The sequence below is a fragment of the Ornithodoros turicata genome, chromosome 3 (genome assembly GCF_037126465.1).
Source record: "Ornithodoros turicata isolate Travis chromosome 3, ASM3712646v1, whole genome shotgun sequence".
Classification (NCBI taxonomy): Eukaryota; Metazoa; Arthropoda; class Arachnida; order Ixodida; family Argasidae; genus Ornithodoros; species Ornithodoros turicata.
The window spans coordinates 56874200-56898073 of record NC_088203.1 but is presented as its reverse complement, the minus strand read 5'-3'; the positions used below and the strand labels follow the sequence as shown (position 1 = coordinate 56898073).

Below are 23874 nucleotides of genomic sequence, written 5' to 3'. Positions count from 1 at the left end.
TACTGGACACGGAAAGCGTTTTGGAAAAGGACGCGCTCGTTAAGGACGCCGTGAGTGTGCGCAGGGTGATCTCGTACTGCATCGTTCTAGTGAGAAGTTGCGATGGAAAAATAATGGACGCAGATGGGTATTTGGGACCTAACGCGGCAGAAAAATGCTTGCTCGCGCTCAAGGGATTTAGCGAACAAATCGATAGGTTGAACCGCCTCCTTTCTCCGTTGGTCATCAGTCCGGAAGACCACCTTTGTCACCAATGCGCAACACACTGTAAATATTGTGGGGTAGAATTTAACCGTCACACGCGGAAGGTGTCGCATCACGACCACACCCGCTTCGTAGAGCCCGGATCCTCGAATTTTGTCGCGACGCTGTGTGATACGTGTAACCTTACGTGTCGTAACACCAAAGAACTCGTCGTGTGCGTGCACAACCTGCAATACGATTTGAGCCCCCTTCTCCGCCACATGCACGTTCTAAATCTGGGTGAACCGTGGATCTTAGCGTTCAACATTGGCGATCTCCAACAACAACAACTTTATTTTCGGCCTTGGAGAGTGGGGAGTTTCATGGCAACAGGCGATACTCTACCCCAGTGCTTGGTGGAATGGGGGGAATAAAATAACGTGCCCCTTTACAATAACGATCGAAGTCCGATGGTGTCCAGAAATGTCAGAAGACCTTTGAGCGCAGAGCGTTGCTGGGCTGGATTGTGCCAGGGACCAAGCAATTTCGGTAGGGAGAAAGGGCGAGAGTCCAGCTGACGAAGAGACTCGGAGAGTGTGGTTCGGGAAGGTTCGTAGTGAGGGCAATGAAGAAGAATGTGCTCCAGATCCTCAAGAGCACCACAGTGGCAGCAAGTGGGAGAATCAATTTGTCTCAAGCGGTAACGCCACTGAGCTGTAAAGGCCACATCGAGGCGCATGCGGTGGATTAATGCAGCATCCTGACGAGATGTGTTTCGTGGCATGCGGAAAGCGAGCGTGGCGATCTCCATTTCTGCGATACCACACAGTTTTTCAACCTCTCCTTGTCGAACCTGGTGGAAACGCTACTTACCAGCGGTGGCGAAAGCGCCTTCCTTTGTACGCGCCAAATGTTTGATGACCGTTTAGCGCTGTCTCCTAAGGAAAAGCGTTTATCCGTACACCTTCGTCGACAGTTTCGAAGCGTACAATTTGCCCGCTCTACCGCCAAAGGAAGCTTTCAAAAATGACCTGAACGATGAAGATATCTCGGACGAGGACTGTAAGTACGCCCGTGATATTTTTGAATAATTTGAATGTAGCAACCTTGGCGATTACATGCGTCTCTACGTCACGCTCGGCACCTGTCAGCTCTGCGACGTCGCGCTGTATTTCAGGAAGATTACGCTAGAGACGGATGGGATAGATATCTTACGCACCGTATCCCTCGCCAGTTAAGCATGGTTCATACTACTGCGTTCTGCTGCGTGCGGGCGCCTGCGTGTGTATGCGTGCGTTGTAAGCAACCCGTTCCGCTGTTCGCATACCTGCGTTCGAATGCGTGCGTCACCAAACCGTAAGCCAATGAGCACCGAACGGGATTTCCACTCCGGTGGCCGCCATGTTGAAAACAGTCTCGCAGAGAGAAACCTACTGCGCACGCTCGGAACGCGGCCTCACGATTCGTTCTCCGCTTGCGGGCTGCTGCGTGCGTGGGAAAAAGTTGAGCTCGGGCGAACTCCTTGCGTTCTGCTGCGGGAGGTCGCGCACGTATCTGTTGCCAAGGTAACCAGCGCCCGCACGCATCCGCACGCAGCAGAACGCACTAGTGTGAACCATGCTTTACGCGTGGAGCAGCGCACTGAAGCTCACCAGAGTCAAACTCGAGCTCATGAGCGATCGTGAGATGTACGAAACGATCGAAAGGGGAATCAGGGGCGGCATTTGCAACGGCTTCCACATATATTGTCGGGCTACTCACGACAGATGCGACGATTACGACCCTCAACAAGAGAAAAAAATTATTCAGTACTTAGATGTAAATAGTTTGTAGGCTTATGCCAAGACTTTCCATCTTCCGACAGGTGGTTTTGAGTGGGTCGATCCTTCCAGCTGGGGCGATATCGATTTTTTCAAAATTCCTCACGGTTCGGAAGTGGGCTACGTGTACGTGGTAGACCTGTCCTATCCCGAAGAACTGCTCACGGGGGATTTCCCTCTGGTACCCGAACACAGAACCGTGGACGGGGGTGAACTATCCCCCTACCAAAGGAACTTGAAGGAGGCATTGGCACTGAACGCGCCACCCACGAGGAAATTGTTACTGACATATTACGACAAAGAAAGTTATGTCGTGCACTATTATCTGCTCGCTTCTACGTGAGGTTGGGCATGAAAATAAAACACATTCACGCCATCCTCTCGTTCCGCCAAGACAATTTTTTGTCCGCCTTCGTGCATAGAAACCTCGCATTGAGGAATGCCTCAACCACGAAATTCGAGCGTTTACTGTATAGGACCATAACAAATAGCACGTTCGGGAAAACGATTCAAAATGTGAGACGCATGAAGAGGTACACCATAGCCTAAGACAAAGAAAGCGCGCTCAGAAAAGCTAGTTCCGTCGACTTCCAGCATTTCCACATCCTGAGTGACAAGTGCATCTTGTACGAGATGAGGCAGCGTCGCATCAAATGCACGCATCCCCTTTGCCATTTTAGAGATATCCAAAGTCCGAATGTACAGCTTCATTTACGAGTCGCTCTTTTCTCGCTTAACCTGTCCACTGCAGTTCATCTGTGGAGATACGGACAGTAGAATTTTTGCTCTCACGTGCGAGAGCTTCGTAGAGCAGCTGATGAAAATTCAGCACGAGCTAGATCACTCCTCCTATCCACCGGACCACTCACTTTTCAACGCCGAGCACGCGAACCAGATGGGGTACTTCAAAGACGAAACGGGAGGAGAGGTTATTCAGGAAGTCGTAGCAATCCGAGCCTAAATGTACAGCATTCTCTTGGAACACACAAACACATTGCGAGTGCGAAAAGAGTTAAGAAAGACGTGGTGAGGAGACACTTATTACACGAAGTGTACCGAGATTCTCTAGTCAGTGAAAGGACAGTCTCTCAGAAGCAGTGCACCATCCAGAGCATAAAGCAAACAATGTATACCATTTCGAGAGTCGAGAAGAGCTTGGTCCCCTACGATGACAAGCGCTATCTGGTCGACGCCGTACGTTCCTTTCCTTACGGCAGCTGCGAATACAAGGGTAAATTCCGCTCTTTGTGTCTCAATTCATTGTAACAAAACACTCTCGTCTTTGCAGCGTCACCGTCGATGGAGAACCTCGAACGTCATCGGGGATTGAGTAACACAAAATACCAAGTCTGTGCACGCATTTCACCGTGCTAGCACGATGGTGAAATTGAGGTATAAAAGACTGTCTATTGCACCATCACACTAGCCCGGTAGTCAAGCGTAAAGTCGACACTGCGATAAAAAGACGAAGACAGGAGGAGCACGGGTCATTGTGGCAGTGTGGTGGCGGAATAGATGTATAAAAAGAATGACCATTCCGACATCGTGCTGGTGCAGTGACCCGTGCAATGTCGTCGCTGCGATGAAGATTACCCGTACCTTTTGTGGCATGTCCGATCTTCTCGTAATGTTCTGTTCGTGTGAGATCGAGCAAGGCAGGGAGAGTGCGAGCATCTATCGAAGTGCTCAAGGGAAGACTATATGTTTAGATTCAATAGAGATGTTTCCATGAAAAAAACACAGAGTCTCGTCAAAGTTATTCACACTGTTTAATGCGTTCCATTTCGATGACTAAAGGGTATTTCAATAAATCAGTGACAAAATTCACAATGTAGACTGGTTGCAGGTTATGTTGGTTCCGCAGTGAATAATTAATTTGAGCAACGGCGCGAGCGAGGAGGTCCACGATGTCTGCAGACACGTAGTTGAATTCGGTGTTCGTCGACTTCAAAAATTCACTGATCAATCCGAAGGGTCCATCCAGAACGCTTATAGAGACGTTCTTGTAACGGGCGTATATCCGACGCACCATCTCCTGTAGGGGACCTGGGGATATTTTTCCTATATTGCCAAAAGCCACCATGTTTATGACGTAGCGAAAAGCAGTGATGACAAGCTCGTTTCGGGGACTCTCCTTGCTGAAACAGTCATTCTCCACATCTTCCCAAGAAGCGTGGATACGGGGGCAAGTTTGCAAAGCATGGTAACTGAACGTTTCCAAGTATTGGTCTGAATGATAACGCGCGGATAGCGCGCTCTCCCTCTATACGGCGCTTCCAAATAAAAAAAACGTAAAGAAATGGACATCAGAACGAAAGCGAAACAACCAGCACCACCACCGTGCTCCAAGCGCATGCGCGAGACGTGAAGGGCGACGAGACCAAAACCGAATTGGCCGACGGTAGACGTGGTGGAGCTGCGAGACCGCGCGCGTGTGACGTATACTTCGCGAAGAGGTCGCCAGATTCAGTTTTCTGTTTGCCTCTCGTCGGGTATGCACGTCTGGCGCGTCGCTCGTATCGTGACCGTTGATGTGACGGTGAACTCTTTAGTCATGTAAAGAAGATGGAGGGCGGTGTGCGCATACAGATATGCTTCGATGTCGGTGAGTTGTCGTTTTAATACTTCTGTTGTCGCGTTTACCTACCCCCTAACTGCGATTACTTGACAGCGTGTATTGGAGTAGTGTATGTTTTGCGATTTACCTTGTTCCGATTAGCAGAAAGTCTTCCCCTTGATGTTGTTATTCTTGTCCGTGCATGCCCAAACATGTTCGCAATTCCTCTGTTGCTATTCTCGTCGGTGCGTGCCCGCACATGTTCGCGATGGTGAAAATCTTGTGTGTGCCTGTTTTCGCGCGTGTTTTCCCCTCGCTAGCACTTTTTCGTTTTGTTTTTTTCTGCATTCCACGGAAGTCCCCATGATGACAGCGGTGCTGCCACCTGACGTGATGCTTTCCGACCTGCCTGGTGTGACGCTTTGCAAATGGCGGCGCCCATGGGCTGATGCTGTTACCGAACCTGGACTGACACATTAATGAATTGAATATGTATAGTAATGACTTAAATTATTAAATGAGTTTAGAATATGTATTTATGCGTATGTGCGCTTTTTCATGTGTCTCATTATAGAAAAATACAACTTAACGATAGCTTGATATTTTCCTCCTCTCTCTCTCTCTCGTTGGAAGGAATGGTAATTGAATTTATTAATTGAAAATTATATTCTACGCTCTATTATCGCATTCTTATGCGTGTATGAGCGATTTTAAGTGAAAAAATCGAAAAAAAAAGAATTGGGTAGGGGTGGAAATTGCAAAATTGGGGGTGGCAGGGGGAGTGAGAGACGAGGAAGGTGTCAAGTTGCTCGTTAAGTTGTATTATTCCAATACTACTCAAGCCCAAGTGTCGACTCTTCTGAGGTATAAAAGCCAATATCTTGGAATACACGTATGCAACAAAACGAAGCAGGCAGGTAGGCAGCAGTTTAGATTATATTTAGATTTAGGTTAGGTTAGGTTAGATTAGGTTTAGATTAGATTAGTTTCAGCATGTACATGCCCACCAGCTGTAAGAAAGTTCTGACTTGGGGTAGTTATGGGACGTTGCCGTCTAGTACTGCTTATCATTTGTTTTTGAAGAATAGTGAAAGCTAAGCTCAAAAAACCCATATAACTGTCACATTTTATCATTCACCAGCATATTATCTGAGCTGTTATTGGTTTACTTTAAAGCTCCTGCATTTAAGACTAGTGTGCAGCCCTTTGAATTCCCGTTTGTTCGTTTGAGTCCCACTGTGTACCTGACTCACTTGCGCCTGTTCCTCTCACAATGGTTCGGTTTTTTTTTTATTATCACCATAATGTCACACACAGTACAAAGTGTACTGGTGGCCAACCAAGAACTTGTGATATCCAGCATTTAGAACCTCTCACAACCAGTGTTAGTGATGTTCACAGTTTAGGATCTACTATGTTGGCATCCATACGAGCTGTGCATCTCAAATAGCTGAGACATGCACCTCTCTAAGATCATTCTTTAATTTTTGCACTGGGGAGTTGGTTCATGTTATGTGTTGCATAGTCATTGATTTTTGCCACCCTAGTCTCAGGTTGAATCCACAGGGTATTTGAAATGTAAGCATAAGTCTGCGGTATGCGGCAAACCGAATAAGCAAGTGCCAGGTATTTATAGTTTGTTTTTACAGCCACAGGTAGGCACCGGAGGGAGTTGAACCCTCCATCTCTTGTTTACTACAAAGGAGCTTTAACCACCTAAGCCACGGCGCCTTTCTGTGGAAAGCAAACTGCACTGCGATGTCGCGGAGCTAAAAACGATCCCAACCAGGGTGTAGACAAGAGAATCTACCTGACTATAACACAATCACACAAAAGATGGGGCAGGAAGGCACCGGAGGGAGTCGAACCCTCGATCTCCTGTTTACTAGACAGGCGCTTTAACCACCTAAGCCACGGCGCCTTTTTGTGGAAAAGCAAATTGCAATGCGATGTCGCGGAGCTAAAAACGAGGTCACGCGGTGCGTAGAGAAGAGAATCTACCTGACAATAACACAAAAGACGGGACAGGTAGGCACCGCAGGAAGTCGAACCCTCGATCTCCTGTTTACTAGACACGCGCTTTAACCACCTAAGCCACGGCGCCTTTCTGTGGAAAGCAAATTGCAATGCGATGTCGCGGAGCTAAAAACGATCCCAACCAGTTTGTAGACAAGAGAATCTACCTGACTATAACACAATCACACAAAAGATGGGACAGGTAGGCACCGGAGGGAGTCGAACCCTCGATCTCCTGTTTACTAGACAGGAGCTTTAACCACCTAAGCCACGGCGCTTTTTTTTCCACCAGGTAATAACGTTTATTTACAAACATTAAAATAAGCTATGACTGTACAGTGTTAATGAGTGATGTATGATGAATGAATGATGCACACCGTAGCATCCAAATACACAGGATACAAAAAAATACGTGGTACACAAAACACACAGGTTACACAGGTCACACAGAGAGTAGTAATTTACATACACACAGGATACAAAAAATACATGGTACACAACACACAGGTTAAACACGTCACACACAGAGAGTAATAATTTATTACTTTTCGATTTGTATTTAGAACCGTTGTGTAGACACGTAATCTGTCAGTATGACGTTCATGGCTTTCAGCTGGGTGGTGTTGAAGTTAAAGTTCTGGCGTATGCAGATGACGTTGCGTTCTTGGTGAAAGATAAGAGAAGTGTCGAAAAAATAATGGAGCAGATCGACTTGTTTTGTGCAGCTTCTGGAGCTCAAGTAAACAAAGAGAAGTCTTTAGGAGTATGGTGTGGGCTTCTGGGTTCAACTCCAGAAATATTTTGCGATATCAAGTGGCAGACGAGCAACCCGGACTGCCTGGGGGTGCCATTACACGCAAGTAGAAACACAAACAGGATGTGGTCAGAAAGAATTGATAAGATGAAAAAGCATGCATTCACTTGGAGAGGCAAGGAAGCCACCGAAGCTCCATGGATCCAGTTCTCGACCTAGTCTCTACAGTTCAACATGCTCGAGCCCATCGACGGATCGTCCGATCGGTCTTCCTCGACATCAAGCGCGCCTATGATACCGTCTCGCACATTTGTGTGCTGCATGCCTTGCGCTCGTTTGGAGTATCCGGTCGGCTCTTCATCTGGCTCCACGACTTCCTTACGGACCGAACTGTCGCTGTCCGTACGTCCCAAGGCCAAAGCCCTCAGCATCCTGTTCCCCAAGGAGTCCCCCAAGGAAGCATTCTCAGCCCGACACTGTTTAACGTGGTGATGGCCGGCCTACAATCAGTAATTCCTCGCAAAGTGTCGTTCTCCGTGTATGCAGATGACGTCGCCCTTTGGACAGTAGGAAAATCACGCCCGGCTCTCCAGCGCCGCCTGCAGCTCGCGTTAAACAATATCCATACGTACCTGACGCACCTCGGGATGGACCTTTCACCCGAAAAGTGTGTCGAGCTCCCTTTCACGCGTAAAGCTATGGCCAATTTCCCACTTTGGCTTGGCTCAAAGAAGCTAGAACCAGTACGCTTTCACCGCTTCCTTGGCGTGGTAATCGACTCGGACTTGCGCTGGGCTCGGCACATTAAACACCTTGAAACTAAAGTGCAGCGATGGCTCCCCGCAATCCAACATCTTTCTGGCCCAGGATGGGGCTGTGATCAGCGTTCCCTGGTCGCGGTTCACGCGGCATTGGTGAGGGCAACTGTGCTTTACAGCCTTCCTATTCTGCACAGGATATCAACAACTTCATTAAATACGCTTCGGTCCCTGTTTGCTCGAAGCCTTCGTCGATGCCTCGGAGTTCCAAGAATGGCTGAAACACGACAAGTACTGGCTGAAGCTGGTGAGCTCCCGCTCGAAGTTCTCCGTGAACGGGAAACGGCTCGGCACTACCTCCGTTTGCGTGCTCACATTCCCCGCCACCCGCTACTCAGGAAAATTCGATACCGCCGTGGAAGCGACCTCTACCGAGTAGCGCAGAGGACACGCCAGACTCTCACTGGCTTCATAACTAAGGACACTATACCGCCGGAAGCCCCCTGGTCTCTCCCGGTACCGCCCACGTTTGTACGCCTCCCAAACCTTCTGCAAAGAAGAGATCAGGTCCCCCCTCAAGTCCTCCGAGCCCATTTTCATGCTCTGGTAGACGAGAAGTTTTCTACGTTTACGGCAGCATATACTGATGGCGCATCCCGAAACAACAAGTCCGCCTCAGCCTTCGTCATTCCATCCGAAGGCGTCGTGCACGGAAGACGCCTTTCACATCCAACCCCCTCCACAGCTGCGGAACTCTATGCCATCCTTTTCTTTCTACAACACATCGCTGATTTTCCACCCCGGGAATGGGCAGTCTTTACAGACTCCAAATCTGCACTTCAAGCAATTGAAACTTCCGGCATACGAGGCCCATCCGCACCCCTAGTCACCGACGTGTTAATGGCTTACCACACTATCTACGCCGCAGGCCACAGGCTCGTTCTCCAGTGGGTTCCAGCCCATTGTGGTGTCGTGGGGAACGAGCAGGCCGACAGCGCCGCAGAAGCAGCACTCTCGTCTCGGAACCGGGCCCGTATTGTTCTGCTCAGAGGAGACCGCCGTTCAATTCTGCGACGTCTAGTGACACCCCTGGCTTCCCGCCAACGGACAACCGACATTCTTCCCCCCTCTATGTTGAACAGAGTTGATCCCATGCTCGCTTTCCGCATACCACGAAACACATCTCGTCAGGATGCTGCATTAATCCACCGCATGCGCCTCGATGTGGCCTTTACAGCTCAGTGGCGTTACCGCTTGAGACAAATTGATTCTCCCACCTGTTGCCACTGTGGTGCTCTTGAGGATCTGGAGCACATTCTTCTTCATTGCCCTCACTACGAACCTTCCCGAATCACACTCTCCGAGTCTCTTCGTCAGCTGGACTCTGGCCCTTTCTCCCTACCGAAATTGCTTGGTCCCTGGCCCAATCCAGCCCAGCAACGCTCTGCGCTCAAAGCTCTTCTGACATTTCTGGACACCATCGGACTTCGATCGTTATTGTAAAGGGGCTCGTTATTTTATTCCCCCCATTCCACCAAGCACTGGGGTAGAGTATCGCCTGTTGCGATGAAACTCCCCACTCTCCAAGACCGAAAATAAAGTTGTTGTTGTTGTAATAATTTATATAGAGGACAGCGATTCACACAGATGCTCTAACCACGATGGTGCTTCCAAATGCTGCATGCAGCATAGCTTCAGCTGCGTTATTTTTACATTAAAATACTGCATGGGCGACGCCAATGGCTCTTCATTTCTGTCTGCCATACGCAGCTTCCACAAGCAATACATAGCTATCAACATGATAATATCGTAACGTATATCCTCATTCGGATGTAAAGGTAGGAATCTGATTGTATGTGGGTTCAGTACTTTAATCTGTATGTCGTCCCAGAAAAACTGTGCTTCCGTACAATCAAGAAAGATGTGGTCAACGGTTTCAGGGACTTTGCAAAACCTGCAGTTGGCAGACCATGGAACATATATGCCTTTCTGTTCCAACCATGCTTTCACAGAGAGCGTTGATGTATGAAGCTTGAAAAAGAATGTTTTCATATTCGGCTTTATGTGCATGCGTTTGACCCTGTGTAAAACGTCCGCTCCAGGCCACTCAGACGGAATTTGCCTGTAAATTGGCACGGGAAACAGGGTATCTATCAAATGGGCTGCCAACACTTTCTTTGAAACCGAAAAGAGGTAATCTGGGGTAAACCTGACTTTTAGAAAGTTGATGCAGTCCACGACCTCCTGATAAAACCCTGTCAACTGCAAGCCTTGTTCGTGGAAGCCAACATATATATCAAGCATATAGTTGTAGGCTACTGCTCTCTTCACGGCGTCTAATAGCGGGTGCACAGACTGCCTATAAAACCAGAATCTCATAATTAGCTGCTTTACAAACAAGTGCTGTAGACCTAAACCTCCATCCTTGACTTTCTTGAAAAGGTTTTCTCGGCGCATTCTTTCAAATGTTGAGCACCATATCGTGGTGGCAAACACGCGATGGCATGCATGTACGATTTTACGGGAACACTGAAGTACTTGCAAAATGTATACCATTTTCGCCACCAAAAACACATTGCAAACTGAAGCCCGCTGGAATATTGACAGTTCCTTGCCTCTCCAAGTGAATGCATGCTTTTTCATCTTATCAATTCTTTCTGACCACATCCTGTTTGTGTTTCTACTTGCGTGTAATGGCACCCCCAGGCAGTCCGGGTTGCTCGTCTGCCACTTGATATCGCAAAATATTTCTGGAGTTGAACCCAGAAGCCCACACCATACTCCTAAAGACTTCTCTTTGTTTACTTGAGCTCCAGAAGCTGCACAAAACAAGTCGATCTGCTCCATTATTTTTTCGACACTTCTCTTATCTTTCACCAAGAACGCAACGTCATCTGCATACGCCAGAACTTTAACTTCAACACCACCCAGCTGAAAGCCATGAACGTCATACTGACAGATTACGTGTCTACACAACGGTTCTAAATACAAATCGAAAAGTAAAGGCGATAAAGGACAACCTTGCCGGACCGAAGCTCCAAGCGCAATCGGGGTGGCAATGAATCTATTCACCACAAGGCTCGTTGCAACTAGTTTGTAGCACAACTGGATGTGATTTACAAACCTATCTCCCATGTTGACATGACGCAGCAATGCGAACAGGTATGTATGACAAACTCTATCGAAAGCTTTCGAAAGATCCAACTGTAGCATCGCCACATGCCCACCCTCATATCTGCACCAGTCCAACACCGTACGAACTAGATGTATATTGGTTTGTATTCTTCTATTCTTGATGGCACACGTTTGATGTTCCCCTACTAGATGGGGCAACACAAATTGCAGACGTGCAGCAAGCACTTTAGCGAAAATTTTGTAGTCAACATTGCAGAGGGTAATAGGCCTATAGTCAGTCACTTTCGGAGTGGACCCCTCAGCTATTTTCTTCGGGATTGATACAGTGTGCGACCTCCGAAAAGTAAGAGAAAAAATGCATTTTTCCTCCGCTTCTGCATAAAGATTAAGTAAAACAGGCGTGAGCAGCTCTACGTACTTCTTGTAGAACTCTGCTCCCCAGCCATCCGGCCCGGGAGTGCGGTTGAAAGCTAACTCTTTGATTGCACACTGTATTTCTGTTGCTGCAATGTCCGACCCTAACATTTCTTTCTCCTCCTCACTTAGCTTTGGCATGGTTGCAATGTACCTATTTATCAAACCCTCATCGACTTTTTGTGCTGTTTGTCCAAACAAACTCTTATAGTAATCGACGAATATCTCCCTCACTTTCTCAGAGTCACCCACTACTTTACCCCCGTGCTCTAAACTTTCAATGCGCGTACTACGCGTCTGCTTCCTCTCTGTTGCCAAATAGCTTTTGTTTGGCGTTTCATCCGGCAAGTATCTATTTGTTCGACATCTGACTCTTGCGCCTTCATACCTATGTTCGCTGAAAAGGTCGAGCCGGAGCTCGATTTCCTTTATATCGTCAAAACATGTGCCTGGGTTTTTCGCCTCAAGCTGTACCAGACTGCGATGAACTTCTTTCAATTTGATTTCTTCACACATTCCTTGATATGCTATTATATTACACCTCTCAATCGCGTAACCTCTAACCTCCTGCTTGAAGATTTCCCACTTTTCGGCCCAGCCTAAGGGATTCTCGGCAAGACATGCAAGCTTTCGTCGTATGTAATCATCGAAAACAGAGTCCTGTAAAAGCTTCGAATTCATTTTCCATAGCTTCCACGTCTTTGGAGTGCGTTTTGCCGTTTCGGGATTTCCAATTGTTGCCACTACGAGGCAATGATCGCTGAAGTGGACTGGGAAGACTTGGTATTTCGTCACCTCTCTGAGTTTGTTGGCGGAATAGCATATGGGATCCAATCTAGCGTGTGAGTTCCTTTGAAAATGTGTGTATTTAATTGTGTCTGGTGTACTATATTCTGCAGCATCAATCAAATTATGAGTTTCTACAATGCATTGCAGACACTCGGCACTATCATGTTCAAGATTTCGGAACGTGCTTCTGTCACTCGCTGAGAGCACGCAATTAAAATCTCCCAGAAACACCATGTTATATTGGTCATCAAAATATTGTCTGGTCGATTCGAAGAACGCACAGCGTTGATTCTTATCATTTGGAGCATATACGACTAAAAACCTCTAAAGTTCCCCCCTAATGTCTACATCTAGCATTGCTGACCTACCATCTGCATCTACGGCATGGTATACATGGGTATAGGAAAGACTTCTCTTAATGAAAAGCATGACACCAGCAGAATATCCAATGGAATGGCTAACGAGCACTTCGTATTGATTCATGAAATACTGCGATAGCATTTGTTCGGTGTCCCGCTGCGACTCAATTTTTCTCTCTTGAATAGCAAGAATGTCAATTTGAGGAAAACCATCCAGTAGCCTTCTGAGTTGGTATTGCTTCTTTTTAAAGTTCAACCATCTAACATTAAGGGTTGCAATGACCAAATGACCCACAGCCATGATTTCTATGCTTCAATAGTGATTATGTATTTACTTATCAAATCAAATCACTTACGAAATCACTTTAGTGAACTGGAAGAGCAGCTTAAGCTTACCGACGTTGGAGGAATCTAGTTGCGCATCCTGCTAACACAACACTGAGGTAGCCAATCTCCCCAACACACTATGCTGACAAAAACCCAATATCGTCAAGAACAGAGCGGTCCACTTCAACAATCTTCGGAGGCATTCTTCTTCTTCTTCTTCTTCTTCGTCTTTCTCCGCAGTGGCGCATAGCACGGGGCAATTGGCCACGGATCGTGACATGAGGGCCCAGTTAATGACAGTTACGTGAAGCGATGAGAGGATGAGATGAATGAAATGACTGAATAAAAGACGAGCGGGGGAATGGAATGACGACCTGACAATCTACCAAAAGACAGAATGGAAGATGCCGACAGTGGAACATCGTGGGCACGGAGCGGGACGGCTAGGAACATGGCGCGTTGGGATGAGTAGCGCGAACAATGGAGAAAAAAGTGTTCAATAGTTTCGTCTTGCTGGCAGTAGGGGCAAAGAGGAGAGACAGAGCGGCGAATTCTATGGAGGTAGTAGTTTAGCTGGATGACGCGACAGCGAAAACGCGTGAGCAGAACCTCCATTCGCCGCGAACCACAAAGGCATTGTCGCCGGCGCCGACTTCCTTCCCTTCTTCCTCTTTGGTGTGATCCAGAAATCATCTTCTATTTCTTCGGTCGCTTCATTTCCAGATCCTTCTAAACCCGACGAGGCTGTATCTTGACGCTCCTGGAGAACGCTTTTCTCTTCTTCTTGTTGAGGATCACCCATTGCTGGAGCAATGGGCCTGCCTGCTTGGGAAGCTACTGTCGCCGCAGCAGGTGCAGCAGCAGACGAAGGAACAGGAGCGGCAAGAGGTACAGCTCCATCAGCATCGTCGTCGCATTCCATGTTGTGCTGACTGTCCTGGCTTCCATGTTGTTGACGAACCCTTGACGCGTATGTCACAACGCCCTCATCTTCCTCGTGTCCAGAACGGTGACACGTTTTGCACCAAGGGGTGTGACATTGCTTCCTAACGTGCCCCACGCCTATACACCATAGGCACAATGGCGGTCGCCCTGGTATTGTCACAAGAACTTGACAACCGCACACATACATCTGGTGCGGCAAGCTGTCCGCAGTTACACCATTTTTCAGTGTAATTACCACTGGGTCGTCGACTCAGCTCCTTCAAAGAATGAGTCCTTCCACTTTTCTCTGGCAATGTTTGTCACAACGCCGTATCTTTCAAGCGCTGCTTCGATTGCCTCGTCAGGTACATGTTGAGGGAGCCAATGCATTTTGATATGAAGCTCTTTCTTATGCGGATCAATGAGCACACATCGTTTCTCTTTCACCGCTACTTCGCTGAGGCTAAGAAACTTATCCTTTGCACTCACGCTATTAAAGGTCAGGGCCCAAAGGTGGTTGAACAGAAACGGACCGACCGATGTGACCTCGCTTCGAACAACTTTGTCCTTCAAAGCGTCACTAAAATGGCCAATGTTGTATGGCCTCCCAGTTGGATCAGCATGTAGAAAAACAGTATTTAACGCTACAGTACCTGATGGAATCGTTGGCAGAATCATTTTGTAACCTTCATCCCGGCTAGGCTTAGCCGCAGTCGCCGCTCTCACGGAGCTCATAATTCCTGCGTCCGATCTGTACAAACAGAAGAAGCAGAAAAGAGCCTAAGCCACGGCGCCTTTTTGAGGAAAAGCAAATTGCAATGCGATGTCGCGGAGCTAAAAACGAGGCCACGCCGTGCGTAGAGAAGAGAATCTACCTGACAATAACACAATCACACGAAAGATAGGACAGGTAGACAGCAGAGGGAGTGGAACCCTCGATCTCCTGTTTACTAGACAAGCGCTTTAACCACCTAAGCCACGGCGCCTGTCTGTGGAAAGCAAATTGCAATGCGATGTCGCGGAGCTAAAAACGAGGCCACGCGGTGCGTAGAGAAGAGAATCTACCTGACAATAACACAATCACACGAAAGATAGGACAGGTAGACAGCAGAGGGAGTGGAACCCTCGATCTCCTTTTTACTAGACAAGCGCTTTAACCACCTAAGCCACGGCGCCTTTCTGTGGAAAGCAAATTGAAATGCGATGTCGCGGAGCTAAAAACGAGGCCACGCGGTGCGTAGAGAAGAGAATCTACCTGAGACTAACACAATCACACGAAAGATAGGACAGGTAGACAGCAGAGGGAGTGGAACCCTCGATCTCCTGTATACTAGACAAGCGCTTTAACCACCTAAGCCACGGCGCCTTTATGTGGAAAGCAAATTGAAATGCGATGTCGCGGAGCTAAAAACGAGGCCACGCGGTGCGTAGAGAAGAGAATCTACCTGACGATAACACAATCACACGAAAGATAGGACAGGTAGACAGCAGAGGGAGTGGAACCCTCGATCTCCTGTTTACTAGACAAGCGCTTTAACCACCTAAGCCACGGCGCCTTTCTGTGGAAAGCAAATTGCAATGGGATGTCGCGGTGCAAAAAACGAGGCCACGCCGTGCATAGACAAGAGAATCTACCTTACAATAACACAATCGCACGAAAGATGGGACACGTAGACACCAAAGGTGTGCCGAACCCTTGATCTCCTGTTTACTAGACAGGCGCTTTAACCACCTAAGCCAGGGCGCATTTCTGTGGAAAGCAAATTGCAATGCGATGACGCGGAGCTAAAAACGAGGCCACGCCGTGCATAGACAAGAGAATCTACCTGACTATAACACAATCACACAAAAGCTGGGACAGGTAGGCACCGTAGGGAGTCGACCCCTCGATCTCCTGTTTACTAGACAGGCGCTTTAACCACCTAAGCCACGGCGCCTTTTTGTGAAAAAGCAAATTGCAATGCGATGTCGCGGAGCTAAAAACGAGGCCTCGCGGTGCGTAGAGAAGAGAATCTACCTGACGATAACACAATCACACGAAAGATAGGACAGGTAGACACCAGAGGGAGTCGAACCCTCGATCTCCTGTTTACTAGACAGGCGCTTTAACCACCTAAGCCACGGCGCCTTTTTGTGGAAAAGCAAATTGCAATGCGATGTCGCGGAGCTAAAAACGAGGTCTCGCGGTGCGTAGAGAAGAGAATCTACCTGACGATAACACAATCACACGAAAGATAGAACAGGTAGACACCAGAGGGAGTCGAACCCTCGATCTCCTGTTTACTAGACAAGCGCTTTAACCACCTAAGCCACGGCGCCTTTCTGTGGAAAGCAAATTGAAATGCGATGTCGCGGAGCTAAAAACGAGGCCACGCGGTGCGTAGAGAAGAGAATCTACCTGATGATAACACGAAAGATGGTTCAGGTAGGCACCGGAGGGAATCGAACCCTCGATCTCCTGTTTACTAAACAAGCGCTTTAACCACCTAAGCCACGGCGCCATTCTGTGGAAAGCGAATTGCAATGCGATGTCGCGGAGCTAAAAACGATCCCAACCAGGATTTAGTCAAGAGAATCTACCTGACTATAACACAGTCACACAAAAGATGGGACAGGTAGGCACCGGAGGGAGTCGAACCCTCGATCTCCTGTTTACTAGACAAGCGCTTTAACCACCTAAGCCACGGCGCCTTTTCGTGAAAAAGCAAATTGCAATGCGATGTCGCGGAGCTAAAAACGAGGCCACGCCGTGCGTAGAGAAGAGAATCTACGTGACAATAACACGAAAGATGGTTCAGGTAGGCACCGGAGGGAATCGAACCCTCGATCTCCTGTTTACTAGACAAGCGCTTTAACCACCTAAGCCACGGCTCCTTTTTGTGAAAAAGCAAATTGCAATGCGATGTCGCGGAGCTAAAAACGAGGCCACGCCGTGCGTAGAGAAGAGAATCTACCTGACAATAACACGAAAGATGGTTCAGGTAGGTATCAGAGGGAATCGAACCCTCGATCTCATATTTACTAAACAGTCGCTTTAACCACCTAAGCCACGGCGCCTTTCTGTGGAAAGCGAATTGCAATGCGATGTCGCGGAGCTAAAAACGATCCCAACCAGGGTTTAGTCAAGAGAATCTACCTGACTATAACACAATCACACAAAAGATGGGACAGGTAGGCACCGTAGGGAGTGGAACCCTCGATCTCCTGTTTACTAGACAAGCGCTTTAACCACCTAAGCCACGGCGCCTTTCTGTGGAAAGCAAATTGAAATGCGATGTCGCGGAGCTAAAAACGAGGCCACGCCGTGCGTAGAGAAGAGAATCTACCTGACAATAACACGAAAGATGGTTCAGGTAGGCACGAGAGTCGAACCCTCGATCTCCTGTTTACTAAACAGGCGCTTTAACCACCTAAGCCACGGCGCCTTTCTGTGGAAAGCGAATTGCAATGCGAATTGCAATGCGATGTCGCGGAGCTAAAAACGATCCCAACCAGGGTTTAGTCAAGAGAATCTACCTGACTATAACACAATCACACAAAAGATGGGACAGGTAGGCACCGGAGGGAGTCGAACCCTCGATCTCCTGTTTACTAGACAGGCGCTTTAACCACCTAAGCCACGGCGCCTTTTTGTGAAAAAGCAAATTGCAATGCGATGTCGCGGAGCTAAAAACGAGGCCACGCCGTGCGTAGAGAAGAGAATCTACCTGACAGTAACACAATCACACGAAAGATAGGACAGGTAGACAGCAGAGGGAGTGGAACCCTCGATCTCCTGTATACTAGACAAGCGCTTTAACCACCTAAGCCATGGCGCCTTTATGTGGAAAGCAAATTGCAATGCGATGTCGCGGAGCTAAAAACGAGGCCACGCCGTGCGTAGAGAAGAGAATCTACCTGACAATAACACAATCACACGAAAGATAGGACAGGTAGACAGCAGAGGGAGTGGAACCCTCGATCTCCTGTATACTAGACAAGCGCTTTAACCACCTAAGCCATGGCGCCTTTATGTGGAAAGCGAATTGCAATGCGAATTGCAATGCGATGTCGCGGAGCTAAAAACGATCCCAACCAGGGTTTAGTCAAGAGAATCTACCTGACTATAACACAATCACACAAAAGATGGGACAGGTAGGCACCGGAGGGAGTCGAACCCTCGATCTCCTGTTTACTAGACAGGCGCTTTAACCACCTAAGCCACGGCGCCTTTTTGTGAAAAAGCAAATTGCAATGCGATGTCGCGGAGCTAAAAACGAGGCCACGCCGTGCGTAGAGAAGAGAATCTACCTGACAATAACACAATCACACGAAAGATAGGACAGGTAGACAGCAGAGGGAGTGGAACCCTCGATCTCCTGTTTACTAGGCAAGCGCTTTAACCACCTAAGCCACGGCGCCTGTCTGTGGAAAGCAAATTGCAATGCGATGTCGCGGAGCTAAAAACGAGGCCACGCGGTGCGTAGAGAAGAGAATCTACCTGAGAATAACACAATCACACGAAAGATGGGACAGGTAGACAGCAGAGGGACAGGTAGACAGCAGAGGGAGTGGAACCCTCGATCTCCTGTATACTAGACAAGCGCTTTAACCACCTAAGCCACGGCGCCTTTATGTGGAAAGCGAATTGCAATGCGAATTGCAATGCGAATTGCAATGCGATGTCGCGGAGCTAAAAACGATCCCAACCAGGGTTTAGTCAAGAGAATCTACCTGACTATAACACAATCACACAAAAGATGGGACAGGTAGGCACCGGAGGGAGTCGAACCCTCGATCTCCTGTTTACTAGACAGGCGCTTTAACCACCTAAGCCACGGCGCCTTTTTGTGAAAAAGCAAATTGCAATGCGATGTCGCGGAGCTAAAAACGAGGCCACGCCGTGCGTAGAGAAGAGAATCTACCTGACAATAACACAATCACACGAAAGATAGGACAGGTAGACAGCAGAGGCAGTGGAACCCTCGATCTCCTGTTTACTAGACAAGCGCTTTAACCACCTAAGCCACGGCGCCTTTCTGTGGAAAGCAAATTGAAATGCGATGTCGCGGAGCTAAAAACGAGGCCACGCGGTGCGTAGAGAAGAGAATCTACCTGACAATAACACAATCACACGAAAGATAGGACAGGTAGACAGCAGAGGGAGTGGAACCCTCGATCTCCTGTTTACTAGACAAGCGCTTTAACCACCTAAGCCACGGCGCCTTTCTGTGGAAAGCAAATTGAAATGCGATGTCGCGTTGCTAAAAACGAGGCCACGCGGTGCGTAGATAAGAGAATCTACCTGACGATAACACAATCACACGAAAGATAGGACAGGTAGACACCAGAGGGAGTCGAACCCTCGATCTCCTGTTTACTAGACTATCGCTTTAACCACCTAAGCCACGGCTCCTTTCTGTGGAAAGCAAATTGAAATGCGATGTCGCGGAGCTAAAAACGAGGCCACGCGGTGCGTAGAGAAGAGAATCTACCTGACAATAACACAATCACACGAAAGATAGGACAGGTAGACAGCAGAGGGAGTGGAACCCTCGATCTCCTGTTTACTAGACAAGCGCTTTAACCACCTAAGCCACGGCGCCTTTCTGTGGAAAGCAAATTGAAATGCGATGTCGCGGAGCTAAAAACGAGGCCACGCGGTGCGTAGAGAAGAGAATCTACCTGACGATAACACAATCACACGAAAGATAGGACAGGTAGACAGCAGAGGGAGTGGAACCCTCGATCTCCTGTTTACTAGACAAGCGCTTTAACCACCTAAGCCACGGCGCCTTTCTGTGGAAAGCAAATTGAAATGGGATGTCGCGGAGCTAAAAACGAGGCCACGCGGTGCGTAGAGAAGACAATCTACCTGACGATAACACAATCACACGAAAGATAGGACAGGTAGACACCAGAAGGAGTCGAACCCTCGATCTCCTGTTTACTAGACAAGCGCTTTAACCACCTAAGCCACGGCGCCTTTCTGTGGAAAGCAAATTGAAATGCGATGTCGGGGAGCTAAAAACGAGGCCACGAGGTGCGTAGAGAAGAGAATCTACCTGACAATAACACAATCACACGAAAGATAGGACAGGTAGACAGCAGAGGGAGTGGAACCCTCGATCTCCTGTTTACTAGACAAGCGCTTTCACCACCTAAGCCACGGCGCCTTTCTGTGGAAAGCAAATTGAAATGCGATGTCGCGGAGCTAAAAACGAGGCCACGCGGTGCGTAGAGAAGAGAATCTACCTGACAATAACACAATCACACGAAAGATAGGACAGGTAGACAGCAGAGGGAGTGGAACCCTCGATCTCCTGTTTACTAGACAAGCGCTTTAACCACCTAAGCCACGGCGCCTTTCTGTGGAAAGCAAATTGAAATGCGATGTCGCGGAGCTAAAAACGAGGCCACGCCGTGCGTAGAGAAGAGAATCTACCTGACAATAACACGAAAGATGGTTCAGGTAGGCACCGGTGGGAGTCGAACCCTCGATTTCCTGTTTACTAGACAGGCGCTTTAACCACCTAAGCCACGGCGCCTTTCTGTGGAAAGCGAATTGCAATGCGATGTCGCGGAGCTAAAAACGATCCCAACCAGGGTTTAGTCAAGAGAATCTACCTGACTATAACACAATCACACAAAAGATGGGACAGGTAGGCACCGGAGGGAGTCGAACCCTCGATCTCCTGTTTACTAGACAGGCGCTTTAACCACCTTTTTTTTTTGTACGGTTTTTTATTCGTTTTTAGTGCATTAAAATTACATTAAAACCACGGCACTCCTTGTGCCTGGTGGAGACGGCAATCTACACCGCAATGCGCATCCTTCCCCTTCCGTATACTTGTCTGCGGATGTTTAGTTCACCCGTTTTCAGTTGGTCGATGACTGTCTTCCAGGGTCCTTCCAGTTCTTCCCCCGTGAGCACGCTTCCGACCCAGTGGAGCTTCCGTTCGAACCAGATCAGAGGAGGCGTGAGCTTTTCTCGTCCTTCGACTTCGTCCATTCTGAAGCGCCATATGGAATGCAACCCGAGCACGATAAGCGATGACATTACGTCCCCATCGGGTCCGCTACCAAACTGCAAAAACTTCATACGGCTCCAGCGCAGCTCCACATCTTGATTGATGAAGTCTTTGAAGGCTCCCCAGAACTGAATAGCCCTCTTGCACAGCAAAAACACATGTAACAATGTCTCATTCTCTTCAGGGCACAAGTACAGCTCAGAGCCCAAGGGACTACAAAACCTTTCCTTCTCAGCCACGTCTTCACGGGAAGCAGTCCTTTGATCCTGTCGGTATTTTGAATCTTCTTACTCTCTTCAAGACGCCTTCCGTGCCTTGGGGAGGTGAGCATTGTCTATACAGGGGAGTCGGTAGGACAGCAGCAACTGTATCCCAATACAGCCTCTTCCGTCTTACGTTTTCAAGATACTCCCAGGAAAACAGTGTTTCAAAAAATGTTATTGCTTCCGCTATTTCCTTGTAGAAGGATAGAACCCTGGCACGCCGAGAAACATCTTGTACAGACACCGTCCACCGCCTGAGGTAGGCATTACCGAGGACTTGCGTCGCTGCTCTTAGGAACGGGTCCTGTTGATTTCTGAAGTACAGGAACCTGTGGACCTTCAGTTTAATGGCAAGGTTCACCAAGCCGATTCCTCCTTTCCTTAGGCTGAAGAATAAGTTAGTCCTCCTCATGCACTCCATCGGTGATCCCCATATGAAGGTTGCACATTTCCTGTGAAACTTGTTGCAGACGCTTACGTTGACACTGATGCACTGCGCTACGTAGAGAAGGGCAGGGTATAGCACACAGTTGCATACGTAGGCTCTGTTGGAGACGGAAATATATCTGCCGTGCCATTGAACTAGGTTGCCGGCCACAGAGTTTAGTTTTTTTGTCCACATAACCTCCGCACAAACTTGCCCGTTAAGGTCAACTCCAAGATATTTCGTCATCGATGTCTTCCAAGAAATCTGCAGGAACTTCTGAGGAGTGCATTGCCAGCTTCCTAACCAGGATCCAGATGATTTTCGTAAATTCAACGCCGCCCCCGACACTTCCGTGTAGTCCTGAATTGTAGAAATTGCCGCACATACCTGACTTCTCGAAGAACATATTATTGCGACATCATCTGCGTATGCGAGCAACTTGACATGTTCTGCACCAATCTGGAGACCTACGATGTGTTCATTTGTTAGTATCTTCCTACACAATGGCTCCAGGTACACAGCAAAAAGTATCGGGGACAGTGGGCACCCCTGCCTAACTGAGGAGGAAACTGGGATACTTTTTCCCACGTTGCCATTCACCACGAGCCGCGCTATCACGTTATTGTAGCAGGTTCGAATCCATGTTGATAGGAAGTCTCCTATTTTGCACCTATGTAACACAGCGAACAGAAAAGCATGGCATACTCTGTCAAACGCCTGGGACAGATCTGTTTGTAACACCGCCAAGGGTTTGGAGGTCAGTTGAGCCACTTCACAGACAGTTCTCATAATATGGAGGTTCCTGGAAATTGACCGTCCTCGTAATCCATATGGTTGGTGCCTACCAATAATTTCCCGGACGCCAATTTCCACCCTTGCAGCTAAAACCTTGGCTATAATTTTATAATCCGTGCATAGCAAACTAATGGGTCGGTAGTCTGTGACAGATGGATGTTCACGGTTGTCTCTTTGCTTCGGTATTAGGACTGTGAGCGCCTGCCGCATGCTTGGTGGAAGCATTCCTCTTCTAGCAATGTCTTCGAAAACGGCCTTCAAGATTGTACAGAGTGGGTCACAAAAGGTTTTATAGAAGTATGCTCCAATACCGTCCACCCCCGGTGATTTGTTCCTTCCCATCTGTGTTATCGCTCTTCTAATTTCCTCTTCGGTAATCTCGTCGTTGATCATTTCCTGGCACTGTGGATCAACAGCTGGGAAATCGTCCAGCCAGGTACCGTATTTCGATTGCTCGCTGGGCTTCTCTTTGAACAGGTTACGATAATGTTGACAAAAGGCTTCTTCAATATCTTCCTCCTCACTGAGCAGATTATCCCCCACTTTAATCAGTTTGATTTTGTTGTGTTCTGCATGTTGCCGTTCTTTGAACTGGAAAACTTTGTACGGTGTCTCCTCTCTTGCGATTGTCTGCACCCTGCATCTGATCATAGCCCCGCGATGTTTATCTTCATATAGCTTGTGCAGTTCATCATTTACTTTTCTGATATCATCCTTGAAGGTTCCTGGCTGTTGACATTCACATTCCACGAGCTTTGTAAGGGTTTCAGTCAGTTGTTTTATCAGCTGCCCTTTTCCAAGCCTTCTGATTCGGGAATATTCCATAGCTGTCAGCTTGATTTTTTGTTTAAACTCTTCCCAGGATACGGCATCAATATTGCCAGCCCTCAGGTACTCTTCAATCATCTTCTGAATTCTTTCCCTGCATGTGTCTTCGTCCAACATAGCTTCATTCATCTTCCACATGCTTCGTTTCCTGTTATCTCTCTTGCACGCCCGTGGCTTGTGCCAGACCGTGATGCACACCAGCGAATGACCCGAGAAAACCTGTGGCCTCACCTCGTAATTGCCTAGCATGGGGAGCAACGATCCAGACGCGTACACTCTGTCTAGTCTTGCGTGTGAGTTGCCTTGAAAGTGCGTGAACGTGATGGATCCTCTTGGAAATGCTTCCCAGACGTCGACGAGATCAGCTTCTTGCGTCAGTTTGACCAGTTCTCTCCTGCTGCTGTCCTTCCTTATCAGTCCGGTACTGCAGTCTTCTTTTCTTAAGACACAGTTGAAGTCTCCGCACAAGAGGACGTTCCAAGGGACACTAACGAAATGCTTGAGCGAAGAGAAGA

General features: G+C 48.1%; 11 non-coding genes across 11 annotated transcripts; all 11 read right to left on the bottom strand.

The window, feature by feature from the left end:
- Positions 1 to 6407: 6407 nt before the first annotated feature.
- On the bottom strand, positions 6408 to 6481 carry Trnat-agu (transfer RNA threonine (anticodon AGU)). Its single transcript has one exon. It is a non-coding gene; the product is annotated as a tRNA-Thr (tRNA).
- A 299-nt stretch (positions 6482 to 6780) lies between these two features.
- Trnat-agu (transfer RNA threonine (anticodon AGU)) lies at positions 6781 to 6854 on the bottom strand. The gene has a single exon. It is a non-coding gene; the product is annotated as a tRNA-Thr (tRNA).
- A 9236-nt stretch (positions 6855 to 16090) lies between these two features.
- On the bottom strand, positions 16091 to 16164 carry Trnat-agu (transfer RNA threonine (anticodon AGU)). Its single transcript has one exon. It is a non-coding gene; the product is annotated as a tRNA-Thr (tRNA).
- Positions 16165 to 16281: 117 nt separating this feature from the next.
- Positions 16282 to 16355, bottom strand: Trnat-agu (transfer RNA threonine (anticodon AGU)). The gene has a single exon. It is a non-coding gene; the product is annotated as a tRNA-Thr (tRNA).
- A 108-nt stretch (positions 16356 to 16463) lies between these two features.
- Positions 16464 to 16537, bottom strand: Trnat-agu (transfer RNA threonine (anticodon AGU)). Its single transcript has one exon. It is a non-coding gene; the product is annotated as a tRNA-Thr (tRNA).
- Positions 16538 to 16653: 116 nt separating this feature from the next.
- Positions 16654 to 16727, bottom strand: Trnat-agu (transfer RNA threonine (anticodon AGU)). Its single transcript has one exon. It is a non-coding gene; the product is annotated as a tRNA-Thr (tRNA).
- Positions 16728 to 16836: 109 nt separating this feature from the next.
- On the bottom strand, positions 16837 to 16910 carry Trnat-agu (transfer RNA threonine (anticodon AGU)). The gene has a single exon. It is a non-coding gene; the product is annotated as a tRNA-Thr (tRNA).
- A 679-nt stretch (positions 16911 to 17589) lies between these two features.
- Positions 17590 to 17663, bottom strand: Trnat-agu (transfer RNA threonine (anticodon AGU)). The gene has a single exon. It is a non-coding gene; the product is annotated as a tRNA-Thr (tRNA).
- A 509-nt stretch (positions 17664 to 18172) lies between these two features.
- Trnat-agu (transfer RNA threonine (anticodon AGU)) lies at positions 18173 to 18246 on the bottom strand. The gene has a single exon. It is a non-coding gene; the product is annotated as a tRNA-Thr (tRNA).
- A 540-nt stretch (positions 18247 to 18786) lies between these two features.
- On the bottom strand, positions 18787 to 18860 carry Trnat-agu (transfer RNA threonine (anticodon AGU)). The gene has a single exon. It is a non-coding gene; the product is annotated as a tRNA-Thr (tRNA).
- A 1629-nt stretch (positions 18861 to 20489) lies between these two features.
- On the bottom strand, positions 20490 to 20563 carry Trnat-agu (transfer RNA threonine (anticodon AGU)). Its single transcript has one exon. It is a non-coding gene; the product is annotated as a tRNA-Thr (tRNA).
- Positions 20564 to 23874: the final 3311 nt, after the last annotated feature.